The sequence below is a fragment of the Rhinatrema bivittatum genome, chromosome 1, assembly GCF_901001135.1.
Source record: "Rhinatrema bivittatum chromosome 1, aRhiBiv1.1, whole genome shotgun sequence".
NCBI lineage: Eukaryota > Metazoa > Chordata > Amphibia > Gymnophiona > Rhinatrematidae > Rhinatrema > Rhinatrema bivittatum.
In genome coordinates this window covers 559,307,220-559,323,142 of record NC_042615.1, presented here as the reverse complement: position 1 = coordinate 559,323,142, position 15,923 = coordinate 559,307,220, and the positions used below count along the sequence as shown (strand labels likewise).

At 43.9% G+C, this 15,923-nt stretch overlaps 1 protein-coding gene across 2 annotated transcripts in view; it reads left to right on the top strand.

Moving 5' to 3' along the window:
• Positions 1 to 15,923, top strand: part of LOC115099247 — a 503,007-nt gene that overhangs the window by 425,837 nt on the left and 61,247 nt on the right. For both annotated transcript variants that reach the window (XM_029616734.1, XM_029616743.1), the window contains one exon: positions 5,170 to 5,286. The gene's annotated coding sequence lies outside the window, so the exon portion shown is untranslated. The remainder of the gene's footprint in view (positions 1 to 5,169; positions 5,287 to 15,923) is intronic.

The window sequence follows — 15,923 nt, the reverse complement described above, 5'->3', positions numbered from 1 at the left end:
ACACAGGCTATGATTGAAGCTGGTGGCAGACAAGGATGGCCAGGTCACAGGCTATGGTCGGTACCGGAGTTCAGTACAAGAGAAGGCAAGCAAGGCTGGACAAGGCAGAAGAGGAGGAAGGCAAGGCAAGACTGGATAAGGAAGAAGATGAAGGAAAGGAAAGGATGGACGAGGCTGAAAATGAGGAAGGCAAGTCACCAAAGCAGCAACTCACACTACCTGGAGGTAGTTGACCCGTTGCTGGGAAGAAGCATGAGTGCTGAGGGAAGCTTTTTATAGAGCGAAGGTCCTGACGTCATCAGTAGGCACCGGTGGAGATTTCCCGCCGTGGGCCCTTTAAGAAGGGCTGAGTCCTGCATGTGTGCGCCTAGAGGCGTGCTGGAGGAGAGTTTGAACAGTGGCATCTGACCGCGAATAGTTTTGTCAGCAGCGAACTATTGTATGGCCTGTCGGTGGTAACTCCCTGACCGTTTGGAGCAGTTGTGTTGCCTGGCCCAACAGCAAGGGGTAAGTAGGTGGGCTCCTAGGGGCATTCTGCGAGACAGCAAATTTGACAGTTCCCCCCTCTTAAGCCCACTCCTCAGGGTCCGAGGCTTTGGTTTAGAGGGGAACTGTCTAGGGAAGTCCCTTGAAGGTTAGTGGCAGGTTCCCAAGAGTTTTCTTTTGGGCCCAAAATGCTTCCAGGCAATGAGGTATTCAAGTTTGCCATGTTGTCTATGGGAATCCAAACTTTGTTCCACCTTGAACTGTGTGTCTTCTTCCAAAGTTACATCCATGGCAGTGGGAAGCTTCCTGGAGGGCCAGGAGATGATTAACGATTTCAACAAGGAAACATGGAACACGTCATGAATCCTTAGTGATTTGAGAAGCTTTAATTGAAACTTGAGAGGACCCATCTGCCGTTGAATAGAGTATGGTCCAATGAAACATGGTGCCAGGCAAAGGGAAGGAACTCTGAGGCATAGGTGTTGGATGTTAAGCCACAGCAGATCAACCTCCTTGAGTTGTGGTGCTTATCGTCATTTAGAGTCAGTAAATATTTTTGCTCATGTGGCAACTACTAATTTTAATTAAGTGGTCTGAGACCAGAAGATATGATTCTCCTGACCAGTGAGACAGGTTGCTAGGCAATTGATAGCAAGAGGCAGTGAGAGTGGCACTCATGGGTGTTTCCCATACACAATTTGGAAGGGTGAAGAATTGGTGGCACTGTTTATGTGATTGTTGTGGGAAAATTCCACCCAAGGCAGTAGATGGGCCCAATCATCCTGAGAAAGCTTTTGAAGCTCTGATTAGTTCTTTCATTCTGCTCATTACCTTGGGGTGATAGGCTGTAATGAAGTCCAAAGAGCTGCTGTGGCAAAGGGCCTTCCAATAAAGGGCAGCAAATTGAATGCCTCTGTCAGAGAGGATGTGGGATGGTAATCCATGTAGCTGAAAAACATATTGTACAAAGAGGCAGGCTAGTTCAGGAGCTGAGGGGAGCCCAGCGAGAGGCACAAAGTGAGCCATCTTGGAGAACCTGTCCACGATGACCCATATCACTATAAAGTCATGTGAGAAGGGGAGGTCCACCACAAACTCAGTGGATATGTGGGTACAGGATTCCCTGGGGTCTGGCAATGGCTGTAATAGTTCCCAGGGTTGGGCACAATCAGTTTTTTCTATGCGCAGGTTACATCCTGCTTGATATGTGGCCACTAATACTGGCATTGAAGAAGTTTGAGGGTTTTTTACATTCCTAGGTGTCCTGCTACACCGGAGTCATGCACCCATTTCAACTTTCTTTCCCGGAGTCTCTTAGGAACAACAGTCTTCCCTGCCGGAACTAAGGTGGTGGAAGCCAGAAGGATCTTTGCCAGATCAATGATATGTCATGATGCTTCTGAGGCATCTTCGGTTAGGAAAGAATGGGATAATGCATCCACTCAGTAGTTCTTCTAGGCAGATCGGCAGTGGTGCTCAAAGTCAAATTGAGAAAAGAAAAGGGACTAGAGTGCCTGCCGAGGATTGAGGCATTGAGTCTGCAGGAGATGGTCTAGGTTTTTATGATCTGTAGATGATGATTTTGTGTTCAGAGCCCTCCAGGATGAGTTTAACTATGAGAATTCTCTGTCTCCAATTGTATAGTTTTTTTTCTGATGAAGAAAATTTTTGAGAGAAGAATAAACAAGGTAGTAGTTTTCCTTCTGTGCTGCGTTGACTGAGGACAGCCCCAAACCTGAGGGAAGGGGCATCTGCCTCAAGCACAAAAGGATGGGAAGTGTCTAGCTGCTGGAGACAGGGTCTTTGGGTGAAAGCTTGTTTAAGGTTCTGGAAGGCTTCAATCACTTCCAGTGGCCAGTTTCTAGTATTCACTCCTATTTGGGTTAAGGCCGTGAGTGGAGTGACCAGGGTGGAATATCCATGGATACATTGCCGATAGTCATTGGCAAATCCAAGAAATCTTTGTAGTGTCCACAAACTCACTGGCTGAGACTATTCCAGGATGGCCTTCTGTTTTGCGGGGACCATGTTGAGTCCAATGCTGGAGATGATGTACCCCAGGAAGGGCAGTCTCTCTTTCTCAAAGAGGTATTTTGCACATCATCGGCATATAGGTAGAATTTTAGTTTGAGATCTGAGAGGAGTTGGCAGAGCGGGGTGAAGTAGATATTGAAAAAGGTGGAGGAGAGGGAGGAACCCTGAGGAACCCCATGTAAGAGAGGATAGTGGGCAGATGTGGCATTACCTATTTTTACAGAGAATTTTCTGTTAGAGAGGTAGGAAGAGAACCAAAGAAGGGCTAAGCCTGAAATGCCGATATCTTTTAATCGGGTGAGGAGGTGGTGATGGCATATGGTATCAAATGCGGCCGAAATATCGAGGAGGGCAAGAATGTAGCTGTTCCCTTGGTCCATGCCTCTGAGGAGGTGGTCGGAGAGAGTGAGGAGGAGGGATTCCATGTTAAAATGTTTACAGAAGCCAAATTGTGCGGTGTGAAGGATCTTGTGGTCTTCAAAGTAGTTGGACAGTTGTGAGTTGACAACTCTTTCCATTATCTTGGCTATAAATGGGAGGTTTGAGATGGGGCGGAAATTAGCAGGGTCCTTCGGGCCCAGAGAGGGTTTCTTAAGGAGAGGTTTGACCACTGCTAGTTTGAGTGTGTCTGGGACTATGCCTGTGGAGAGGGAACAATTGATGATGTCAGATATAGATTTAGCAATGGAGGTTGGAATGGAAAGGAGTGCTTTGGTGGGGATGGTGTCTGAGGGGTGGGAGGTAGGTCTAAGCTTTTTTAGGATAGACTCAACTTCTTTGGCGGAGGTAAGCTCCAGCGTGCTTAGGGAGGCAGTGGGAAGGTCAGTCCCTGATGGTGTGGGGTGCAAAGGGTTGGTGAATCTGGAAAGGAGGTTCGCTATTTTATTGTTGAAGAATTGTGCCAGTTCTTCACATTTAGCGTGGGCTTCAGAGTCAGGAATCGTGTGTGGGATAGATTTGGTAAGGCTTGAGACATAGAAGAAGAGTGCTTTGGGGTTATATACGTATTGGTGGATTTTTAAGGCATAGAAGTCCTTTTTGTGTTTAAGTGTGGTGATTCTGTAGCAGTGACAGGCTGATTTGTAGCTGGAGGTATACTGGGGAGGTGGGGTCCTTGCGCCATATTCGCTCTTTTTGTCTCAGTTTATTTTTCATAGTTTTTAACTCTGAGGTGTACCATGGGTTTGAATGTTTGGAGTCAGAGTTTAGTATGCGTGTGGAAGCTGGGCAGAGTTTGTTGGCTATCTCCAGTGTGAGATTGTGCCATGAAGAAAGGACTGCATCGGGGTTGGTACAGTCAAGGTTGGGCAGGGAGATTGCTAATGCTGAGATGAGATCATCAGTGTTGCAGGATTTTCGAGAGATTATGGTGGAGTTCTTGTCAGTGTTGCTAGGGGAAGAAGTGTTAATGGAGAAGAGGGTTTCAATAAGGAAGTGGTCAGACCAGGGGACAGGTGAGCAGGAAGGGGTTGTTGACGGTTGGAGACCGGAGTTGGTGAAAATCAGGTCTAACGTATGTCCAGCTTTATGTGTGTTGGATGTAATGAGTTGTTTGAATCCTAATGCCAGGAGGGAGTTTAGAAGGGTGTCACATGAGGATGTTAGCAGAAGGGAGTCGACATGGAGGTTAAAGTCTCCTAGGATGATGGTAGGGATATCGGAGTTGATATTATCAGCAATGAACTCAATCAGTGGTGAAGGGTTGGATTCTAGAAAGGCAGGTGGGGAGTAGACTAGACATACTTGTAGTTTGGATGACTTGAAGAGTCCGATTTCAAGTTTAGGCTGGGTGACTATGTGGATGGATTTAAGATTTAAGTGTTTCTTGGCAGTCAGGAGAAGGCCACCGCCTCTTTTTTTGGGTCTAGGGATGGATATAATATCATAGGAAGAGGTGGGGAGTTGGTTGAGAAGTACAATATCGGATTCCTTAAGCCACGTCTCAGTGACGGCGCAGATGTCCGGTTTGCAGTCAATCAGTAGGTTGTTGAGGATAGGGGCTTTTTTGGATAGTAATTGTGCATTGAACAGAACTAGCGAGAGGGTGGTGAGGCCTAGGAGTTGTGTCAGCAGGGAAATAAGGATAGGGATTAGGGATTTGCATTGGGGGGGAGATGGTGGGTGCGGGGGAAGGATAATCTGGAAGAAAGGTGGCAGATGCGAGGGATGGGGTAAGAATCCATTGTGGGTGAAGGGAGGGAGTCTCTTGGTGATACACAAGAGGGAAGCAGAGGTGAGAATGCAGGAGGGCAGCGGATACTTTATGCAGGGTCAAACTTGTACCTTTTATCGATTCAAATGACATAAAATCTTCAGCGATTTTAACTTTGCTGTTTGTACCTCTGACTGTGTATGTACCACCCCCCCCCCCCCCAAACCCCACACTGAGTTAAAAGTACCCCCTCTTACAGTGGTATAAATAGAGTGACATTAAATTCTATACAGAGGTTCTCTCTCTCTCTCTCTTCCTCTCCCTCCATGTGGAAATTGCCTATGACCCTTTCTTTTATCGCAGGTGCTATTTTCGCTGTATTTATAACAGTTTGATAAATCTAGCGGTTAGGGATATATGCTGTCCATTGAAAATTCACCTAAATTTAGGACCTAAAAACTAGGGCTCAGCTGACCTCATAATTTTTTTCCATGCAGGTATCTTGATGTGAGTGGATGTAAAAAGGTGACAGATAATGGGATCCAGGCATTGTCAAGAAGCTGCTTTCAGCTCAACTATCTTGATCTCAGTTCTACAGAAATGGGCAGAAGGGGGTAAGAAGATTGTCAAAACTCATGATATCAATTTTTATTTCCATGGATTTTTAAAATTATTTTTATTTACCATTGAGAATGCAAATAACGCTATAGATAAGTAATTGTTAGGGCACAATAAATGGTTTACATATGCCATATGAGTTTAATAAGCCTTATTCAAAATAGTGTGCAGTGTAAATGAGTAAAAAAGTGATATATGAAATATAAAATGTGATTGGTAAACAAACCTGATAGTGAATAGTGATTACAGTTCATGAAGGTAGGGCTGGGGAAGAGGGAACAGATACTATTTTAGTATCTTTTGAAGATATCTCCCTCTGAACAATGTGCTGCTGAGCTGCTGTCGGCTTTCCCCATGTTCTCATTTAAAAGCTGCTCTTTCTTCAAAGCCAAAGGTATGCTCAAGCAACCATATCCCAAGCAAGGGTACTATTGATGAAGAGAGTTGAAGAGAAGTAAGAAACTGTCAGGCCGATACAGTAAGGAGCGGTAGGAAGAGCTGCGTTAGTGCCGGGCACACCAGCGGTTGCCGCATGCCCAGTCCGGCTCACCTACCGCTCGATACTGTATGTAAATAGCTTGCAAATGCAAGCTGTGTCCAAGAAGCGTCCGTGAAGCGTTAGGCGCGCGCAACCCATTTTACTGTATAGAGCGCTATACAGTATCCTGGGTGCGCTGGCCTAACGCTTCACGGACACGCTGGTTTCTGTCATTTCAAATGACATTTGAAATGACAGGTACCAGGAAGTGGACGGTTCTCCTACGCTCAGGATTGCCAGTCCTCTCTCCCCTCCTCCCGAAGCAAGGCTGCTTTACGCGCCTTGCTTCGGGAGGAGGGGGAGAGAGGACTGGCAATCCCGAGCATAGGAGAACCGTCCACTTTGTTGCTACTTTTTGTTTTTACTTTTTCACTTTTTTTTTTTTTTCGCTTTTTTTTTTTTTTTTACTTTTTCGATTTTTTTCCGCTTTCGTTGCTTCGGGAGGAGGGGAGAGGACTGGGGCTGCCCCGGAGACCAGCACCCATGGACGCGGCCAGGGCCAGGTGAGCGGGGGCTGGGGGAAAGTTTGCCGCCTACCCTTACCCCTGCCTCTAACGCAGGGGTAAGGGTAGGCGGTAAGTTAGCAGGTTAAACGCGCGGCCAAAACGGCAGGTTAAAAAAGCGATAGTCGGGGCGGCGCGTTACTGAATGGGAGGGAATAGCTAATTCGATCATTTACATCTAATATACATGCCGCGGGCGGAAGGGGTTACCCGGTGATTTAAGAGGCGGTAAGAATGGTTTAAAGGGGGATAGTATATCGCGGGGTTGGACTAATGCGGCCGAAAAGTGAGTAGAAAGCGGGTTAGGAGCTGGGTAACCACGGCCACACTTTACTGTATTGACCTGTGTGTGTGGACCCTCATCCTCCATGAGCCTAGGGCCCTGGAGGTTTATCCCTCTCCCTGCAAAACAAACTCTGGTGGCCTGCTGTGAACTTTGCTGGTGAGAACTGAGAAGAGACCGAGAGGTGGGAGCAGAAGTGGCCCCAGGAACTACAGCGAGCTCCTGCATTCTGGGAGGTCCCCAAAGTGGAGGTTAGAGTCAGAATCTTGAATTTACAGCAAGTTTCAATTGTCAGCCAGTGAAGTTTCATCAACAAAGGTATAATAGGATCTCTATAAGCAGAGAAAGTCTTTTGTATTTCTAGAAATCTATTAATGTTCCATCTGTTTGATAATGATGTATGGTCATGTGATCTATTTGTGTGATGGGTGAACTCTCTCTAAAGAATACCAGTTATAGACAAGTAACTTACTTTTATAATCTTTTTTCTATCACTTTCTCCTTTCTCTAGGTACAATATATAAAACCTTAATTAATAACATAGGGTGGACAATAATGAAACTCCCAGGTAGTTTCGTTTTGAAAATTAGAATAAAGTACATGTATGTGTGCTAAAAATCACCTATCTACTTTGCATTTATGTGGGCTAATGAAAAAAAACCCTATTATGATCAAATATTAATTTGAGCTAATAGTATTTATTTATTTGTTTTTCTATACCGATGTTCATCGGACATATCACACCGGTTTACATTGTAGTTATGTTGCATTTTATAGAATATGATTCAGAACTGGACATCCATATTCCCAGTTAGATGTAGCATTCTCAAGTGAGGCAGGTGATAGATGTAAAATAGTCAAATTAGGGGTGCTCTTTTTAAATGCAGTTCTTTAAGTTATTATTTAAACCATGAATTCATATACATTCATGCTATTGAACTTTCATTTAACCTTTTCTTCAGATAACTTTATAATCAGTTTTTAAATTGCTTTTTTGTGTTTGACTGACCTTTTAAACGAGTTAGATTGTGAAAATCTGTGAAATTATTGAATTGAAATGAAGGTACTATACCTTACAATTTATGATTTTACACTTTTGATTATTATAAAATAACACCCAACAATACTCTTTTTGTTTATTGATGGGTCATGAAATAAGAAGTTGCATATCGGAGACTGATTCTGTCCCATGTGCTACAGGCACAAGGTTATGATTTTGTGAACTAAATCAAACTGTTTTTAATTAGTAAAATGATCTACATTAGAAAAGAAGAAAGAGCCCTCTGTTGGAGCTGATTTGCGTCAGAGGTTACAGAATTCCATAAAAGCAGAATAGTTGCCAGCAGGTGTAATGGGGGAGTTCTCTTTTCATCAAAGTTCCATCTTTTCAGAAGCTAAGAGCTGCTAATTAAAATACACAGAGGAGAATAAGCAAAGAACCTAAGAGCTTTCTTCATCCATTTTCAATTTCCATTCCTGAATCACAGTGCATTAAAATTCCAGATTGTATTTTCAAAGTAACTATAGCAACATCTTCATTTTCTATCTTGTTATGCTTTTTTTAAATATAGTTTTATCATACAAGAATGTCTGTTTAATCTCAGCCTCAGTCTAGTAGTCTTTATTTCTGTGATTTTCATATTTCATTTAAGGCATGCAACTAATAACATATTTTATAATGTTTCTTTTTGTAATACTGAATTTGTTAAGGCAATTTTTCTATATGTGATTCTGTAGTTTTAGCAAATAGATTACCTGGATTTCAAACTAATCTATTATAATAATAGTCAATTATTGTGTGTCCAAGAAATGCAAGAGGCTGCAGTGTTGACAATGGCCACTAGATGACAGTATATCAATTAAAGAAGGCTGCTGCAATACCACCAGTGATCATTTTTTCATTCATAATGAGAGAAGAGAAGGACAGAGGGGCACAGAAAGGGAACTTTTGGACATGGAAAAGAAAGGAACCAGAGGGAGCCAAAGCACAGGAGAAGGGGGATTGAAAAAGCAGAGGGAAATACAGAGTTAGGTTATAGGCATAGAGAAGGAAAATGTGTACAGAAAGCAAGGGGGAGAAGGACAGATGTGCATAGTGAACAGAGGAAGACAGAGGCACAGGGGAAAGGACAGGGAAAAGGACAGATAGAAATGCCATGTGTGACAACTTCCATGTGGAATCAGAATCCAAATATTACTAGCTATAGCTTAGGAGATACAACAGCCCTGCAATTAGGCTCCTTCCCTCCCAGAAAAGGGCCACAGAGGAAGTGGTATGGAGGACCATAAGGGGAGTATCAAGAAAGACTGCAGGGGGAGCAGCATAGAGAAGTGCAGGGGAAGCTTCAAGAACGACTGAAAGGAGAGCAGTGTGTGGGACCATAGGGGAAGCTGCATGGGAGTGTAAGAAAAGCAACAAGAGAGACTGCAGAGGGAGTAGCCAAGAGGACTACAAGGGGAGCAGCATGAGTCCACATGGGGAGCAGCATGAAAACTACATAGGTGGAACACCAGGAGAAACTACAGGAGGAGCAGCATGAGAGATTGCAGGTTGAGCAATAAAAAAGACCACAGGGGGAATGGTGAGAGAGCATGATGGGATCAGCATGGGGGACTACAGGAGAACTGTCAAGAGAACCTGTGAGAACAGCAGCATGGTGAACATCAAAAGAGAGTGCAGGGGGAGCAGCATGGGAGACTGCAGAGAAAACAGCCTGAAAGATTGCAGGGAGAGTAGCTTGAGTGACAGCAGGGAAGGATGGTATGAAAAACCACAGAGGAATCAGTGACATGGAATGCAGCAAGAGCAAACATACAAGACTGCAAAAGAAACAGCATAGAGAGACAGTATAAGAGAACATCAAGAGAGACTTCAGGGGGAGCAGACTTGTAGGAAGGGTAGCATGAGAGGCCACAGGGGAAGCAGCAACACAGAGTACAGGGAAGCAGCATAGGGGACTACAGGGGAAATTAAAAGAGAGATTGCAGAGAGAATTATACATTCTTTATCTAAAGAGATCCTGCTGGGAGATTCTGCCTATAATCAAATATTATTGTAATTTTAAAATATTTTTCTATTTCTAATAGACTTTCTGTACTTTTGATGCTGTTTGCCTCTTGCCCCTGGACAGTGCTAAGGAACACCTCCCCATTTCCTCCATGGTGGGTTACCACTTTGGAAATATAGCAGGGGGCGGCTAGCCTGCCACATGACTACTGGAAGGGACCGTGGGATTGGCTTGGGGAACAGTCTTCCCCTTTTCAGCCCCCTTTCCTCTGTTTTTTACTTGGAATGGTAGAAGGGGTCCTTAAGCTTGTACTGCCACTCTTCCCTTATACCAATGCTAGTGGATGCTGCTTTTCCAGGTGATGCTGCATACCAGTATTTGTGAGATGTCTCATTTGCTTCCCTCAATTGATATTTTTCACCCATAATACACTGAGCCAAACCACAGGTTCCCCCTAACTTTGAAGTGCCTTCAGATCAGGAATTTCTTCTGCAATCCCTTCTCTACATCTTAGAGCTGAGGTAGAGGGTGGGCTGGCACTAAGTTGTGGTAGAGAGTGAGCCCTGAGAAAAATACCAGAGGCATCATTCACATTCTCTGTCTGCTCTGCCTGTTCAGCCTCACCACCTTCAGTATCATCTATCTCCCCCTATCACTGAAGTGGATGCTAAGATGTACTGTATGTTCCTTCCAAATTTTCTTCTGCTAGTAGCCTTTCAATGTCTGTTTCAGGGAATCCCACACATCAGTGGCGGCAGGGGTGAATCTGGGCCTTCTCTCCACCTCAGGCCTTCTTCACCCTCCCTTTCCTTCACCTCTGCTGCCTTTCTTTGATGTGGGAAAACCTGAGGTCCAGGCTCCTCCCCCACTAGTCTGCATCATCACTGACACTGCCTGCCATTTTAAGGGCTGACCTGCAGGCTGTCCTTCTCGCAGGTGGCCCCACTGCCAAAGGGCCATACCAAAGGACCTTCCCTTTTGTGTACTTCTTCGTGCACATTGGGGAGAACTGGGGAACCCTCTTGACTAAAGCTTCCTCATTTTTCCTGAGCTACCAAAGAACCCTATCTGGCCTCCGCCCTCTTCTGTAAGATAGCTCACTTTCCCCTCCTGCCCTTCCCAACAAGTTTCCCTCTCTTGTCTTGCTCTTCCCTGACCTCCCCTCTCAGTAATCCTGCTACTAGGCTCTTTTAATCTACTAACTTAGGGACTCCCGGGAGCTGCCACTCTATTTTTCTCACCCAGCTCTTACCACCTCTCAACCTTTTCTTTCTCCATCCCACTACTCCTATTGGTGATTCTCCCTGGCAGGAGTAAATATGCACCCCATTATCACTCCTCCCCTCACAGGCATCCCAGAACTCGCCATCTATTGATACATTCTCCCAGAGAATCTCAATCCACTGAAAAACTCCTCCTCTTAAACACCAAATCCATCCACAAAAAACTTGATTCCCTACATGACCTGCTTCTGGACCAAGTTGCTGACATTCTCTAACAGAAACTTGGACTTGAAAATCAGATTCTTCTCAGCTCCATCAAATCTGCCCGCTGGCGTACAAATTTGCCCCTCCCCATGCCTGGGTAAATGTGGTGGTGGTGGGTGGCAATCCTTTTCAAGGAAACTCTTAGCCTCTTCATCCCCCCCCCTCCCCACGGAATCTGGATGGCATTGAAACCCTACTGACCCAATCTAATTCCCATCTCAAATGGGGGCTTTTGCTATTTTATCATCTACCTCAGAACAACAATGAATCTCTCCATGAGTTCCTAACTTTAATTTCTGAAATTATTCTGGAATACCCTTGGTCATGTATCCTAGGTGATTTCAACATTTTGTTGATGACCCTAACTCAACCAATACTGAAGACTTCCTATCTGTCCTTGATGCTCTTGATCTCACTTAACTGATCACACACTGGTTCTGGTACTTGTACTGCCAACACTCCAGTGAAACCTTTTGATTAAAGTTTACCACATCACTTCTCTCTCCTGGACTGACCACTACCTTATCCAGCTGGAGATGCTAACCATCCAAACCAATGCAATCACTATTAGACCATCTCTGAAGTTAATCAGACACACTGCACACCTCACCCCAGAAGAGTTCCTGCAGAAACTTCAGGCCCTAATGAACAAAGTCCCAACCTCAGCTACATCTGATAGGACTACCTCCATCTCATTGACACCTGGAGCTCTAATTCAGGAAAACCTCTGAACAAGGATTTTCAACCATTAAGAACTCCAGACCCAATCTCTGATACACTGCTAAACTGAAAGAACTAAAACAGGTAGAAGATTTGAATACCACTGAAGGAAATTTAATTCTTAGGCTAATAAAGACATCTGTAGAAAACTTCAGACAACCTACCACAAGACAAATGGAAGAAACTAATAGAACTTACTATTCCAAAACCATCTCCCAAGCAAAAAAACTCACTTAAAGAACTTTTCTGCACAATTAATAAATTTATAGGAGAGGACTATACCCATATCCCCATCCTTTCACACTACTGCAACAAGATCACTGAATTCTGTTGAAATTGGTGGTCCGTGGGTTTCCCCACGGACTGCCGCTGTTACCTCCAGCCTAGCCCAAGTTGCGGTGGGTTGCTGCTGCCAACTTCCCCCAGGCCAGCTGCCCTTTTCTGATGTGGTGAGACACCGCTGATGGCTCCTGCGCTGCACATCCCCCCCTAGGCGCGTGCGCGTCTCTTGTCAGACTTTAAAGGGACCAATGTGGGAAAAGCCCTGCAGCCCCTGAAGATAACCACTGGGGATCCTTATCATTCTGATTTTAGATCTTATCACAGTACTGAAATAGCTCTATCCTGCCTAGTAGATGACTTACATATATACCTACACCAAGGTCAACAGGCTTTCCTAGTGCTACTGGATCTCTCTGCAGTGTTTAACAGTTGACTATGAGCTCTCATAAACCATTGGTTCAAGTCATTCCTTTCATGACCACATTCAGATCATCTCCCTAGGCCAAGCCTCCTCCCATCCTTACCCCTTCCCACGTTGTGTACCACAAGGCTCTATCTTTACCCCACAGTTTTCATTGTTTATCTGGCCCTGTTGGGCAAGCTAATCAGAGACTGCAGAATCTGCTTTCATACTTTGCTGATAATATTCAGCTCCTATACCTTCTGGGTGCTGACTCTAATCTAGCCATTCCTGTCTGATGAGGATGCAGGCTAGTTACACCTCAACAAATTGAAGCTTAATCCCCAAAGACAGAAGTACTTTGGATTGGAAACATCAGACCAGTCCTTCATCTGCTCTAAATAGTTTGGGAAGGATCCTTGATACCATACAGCCACCAAGTCACAGCCTGAGTATCATCCTAAACTCCAAGCTCACCATTGCAATCTCAGATATGTTTGTTGCTAAGCTGCCTTCTTCTATTTTGCCAGCTTTGTCATCTCTGTCCACTCTTTGATGCCCCTGCTTATGCCACCATCATCCAAGGCCTATTTAATTTCCTGGCTAGACTACTACAGTTCCCTTGTCATTGGCCTTCCAAAAAGGCTCACTCACCATCTTCAACTCATTCAGAATTCTGCAGCATGGAGTCTTCTCAGTGCCCCACTTCTCAAGTCTCTGCACTGGCTGCAAATCTCTTACGACTTTATCTTCACAGTCCTGGTCCTGGCCTTTAAAGCCCTCAAAGGTCTTGCACTAAGATATCTGACCAACTGACTCTCCCTGTTTGCACTGACTTGCCTATTATGCATGCTACCAAACATTTGCCTGATGGTGCCTGCCCCCAAGAGAATACAACTTAGCACAAGGAGAGGGTCCTTTGCTGGTTAAGAACATAAGATATGCCATCAGACCAAGGGTCCATCAAGCCCAGTATCCTGTTTCCAACAGTGGCCAATTCAAGTCACAAGTACCTGGCTTGTATTTATTTATTTATTTATTTTTAGTTTTTCTATACCGATTTTCCTGCATAAAATGCATATCAAACCGGTTTACAAAAAAACTGAATAAGCAGGAAGTGAAATTCCTTAGTCTAATACATTTAAACATTTGTAACGACATTTTTTTTTTTTAAAACAATGCAAACAATATAATAATAAAGATTAAATTATTACCCAAACCATATACATACAGTTATGATATAAGGAGCACAAAGGTTAGCATGAAGGGGAGCACAAAGGGGAAAACCCCTTTGTCGTGCCCCTTCGTCGTGCGACGCCTGGCGTGCGACGCCTGGTGTAATAGCGCCATTAATCGGGTCGCCGCTGGCTGGTCATCGTGACGTCGGGGGGGGGGGGGGGGGGGGCGGGTCTTCAGATCGCTGATTTTCCCTTTCTCATATTTCTCTTCAGTTTTTCAATTTTGTTGTTGTTTTTTTCTCTCAAAGTGATTTTTTCTTGAAGTGCCCGTTGGTAGTGGGCTGCCCCTCTCCATCCGTGCCTGGTGGAATAGCGCCGTTAATCGGGTCGCCGCTGGCTGGTCATCGTGACGTCGGGGGGGGGGGGCGGGTCTTCAGATCGCTGATTTTCCCTTTCTCATATTTCTCTTCAGTTTTTCAATTTTTTTGTACCCAAACATTAAATAGATCCCAAGCTACTAATGCTGGTAACAAGCAATGGCTATTCCTTATTGATTAATAGCAGTTTATAGATTCTCCAGGAACTTATCCAAACTTTTTTTAAACCCAACTACACTAACTACCTTAACCATATCTTCTGACAATGAATTCCAAGGTTTAATTGTGCACTGAGTGGCAAATAACCTTCTCCAATTTGTTTTAAATGTGCTATTTGCTAACTTCATGGAGTCCCCTTAGTCTTTCTGTTATCTGAAAGAGTAGATAATCGTTTCACAGTTACCGTTCAAATCCTTTCATGATTTTGTATCTTATCCCACCTCAGCCGTCTCAGAGACAGATACACTCGCTGAATCAATAAAAAATAAACTAATTGATTTCAACCATGCTAACCCCACCGCAGCATATGACACCTGGGAAAATATTGTCAAAGAAATAGCTGATCACCTAAGCCCAGTCTAGACAAAAACAATCCAATTTGAACAAAGTATCTCTAAACAAAAGAAACCATGTACAATGAAGAATTAAGATGCTCTACATAATCGCTGAGAAAATATGGTGGAAATGCTTGACCTCAGAATTCATTGGAAAATACAGATCACTCCTATCTCAATACCAGATGTTAATCAACAAAGCAAAAAAAGAATACTATGCGAAACAGCTTCATGAGGTAATTTTTAACTCCAAACTCCTATTTGATGTCATTAAACACCTAATCAAAGACTAATCATCTCAATTTTGAACAACAACTACTTCTCAAAGAATGCCTACAATGCATATGCCAATCATTTGTTAGAAGAAATAAATAGGCTAAGAATACATAAGAACATAAGACAATAAGAAATTGCCATGCTGGGTCAGCCCAAGGGTCCATCAAGCACAGCATCCTGTTTCCAACAGAGGCCAAAACCAGGCCACAAGAACCTGGCAATTACCCAAACACTAAGAAGATCCCATGCTACTGATGCAATTAATAGCAGTGGCTATTCCCTAAGTAAAATTGATTAATAGCCATTAATGGACTTCTCCTCCTGCACTAACTACATCCTCTGGCAACAAATTCCAGAGCTTTATTGTGCGTTGAGTGAAAAAGAATTTTCTCCGATTAGTCTTAAATGTGCTACTTGCTAACTTCATGGAATGCCCCCTAGTCCTTCTATTATTCAAAAGTGAAAACCGAGTCACATCTACTCGTTCAAGACCTCTCATGATCTTAAAGACCTCTATCATATCCCCCCTCAGCCGTCTCTTCTCCAAGCTGAACAGCCCTAACCTCTTCAGCCTTTCCTCATAGGGAAGCTGTTCCATCCCCTTTATCATTTTGGTTGCCCTTCTCTGTACCTTCTCCATCACAACTATATCTTTTTGAGATGCGGCGACCAGAATTGTACACAGTATTCAAGGTGTGGTCTTACCATGGAGCGATATAGAGGCATTATGACATTTTCCGTTCTATTAACCATTCCCTTCCTAATAATTCCTAACATTCTATTTGCTTTTTTGACTGCTGCAGCACACTGAGCTGACGATTTTAAAGTATTATCTACTATGATGCCTAGATCTTTTTCCTGGGTGGTAGCTCCTAATATGGAACCTAACATCATGTAACTACAGCAACAGTTATTTTTCCCTATATGCAACACCTTGCACTTGTCCACATTAAATTTCATCTGCCATTTGGATGCCCAATCTTCAAGTCTTGCAAGGTCCTCCTGCAATGTATCACAGTTTGCTTGT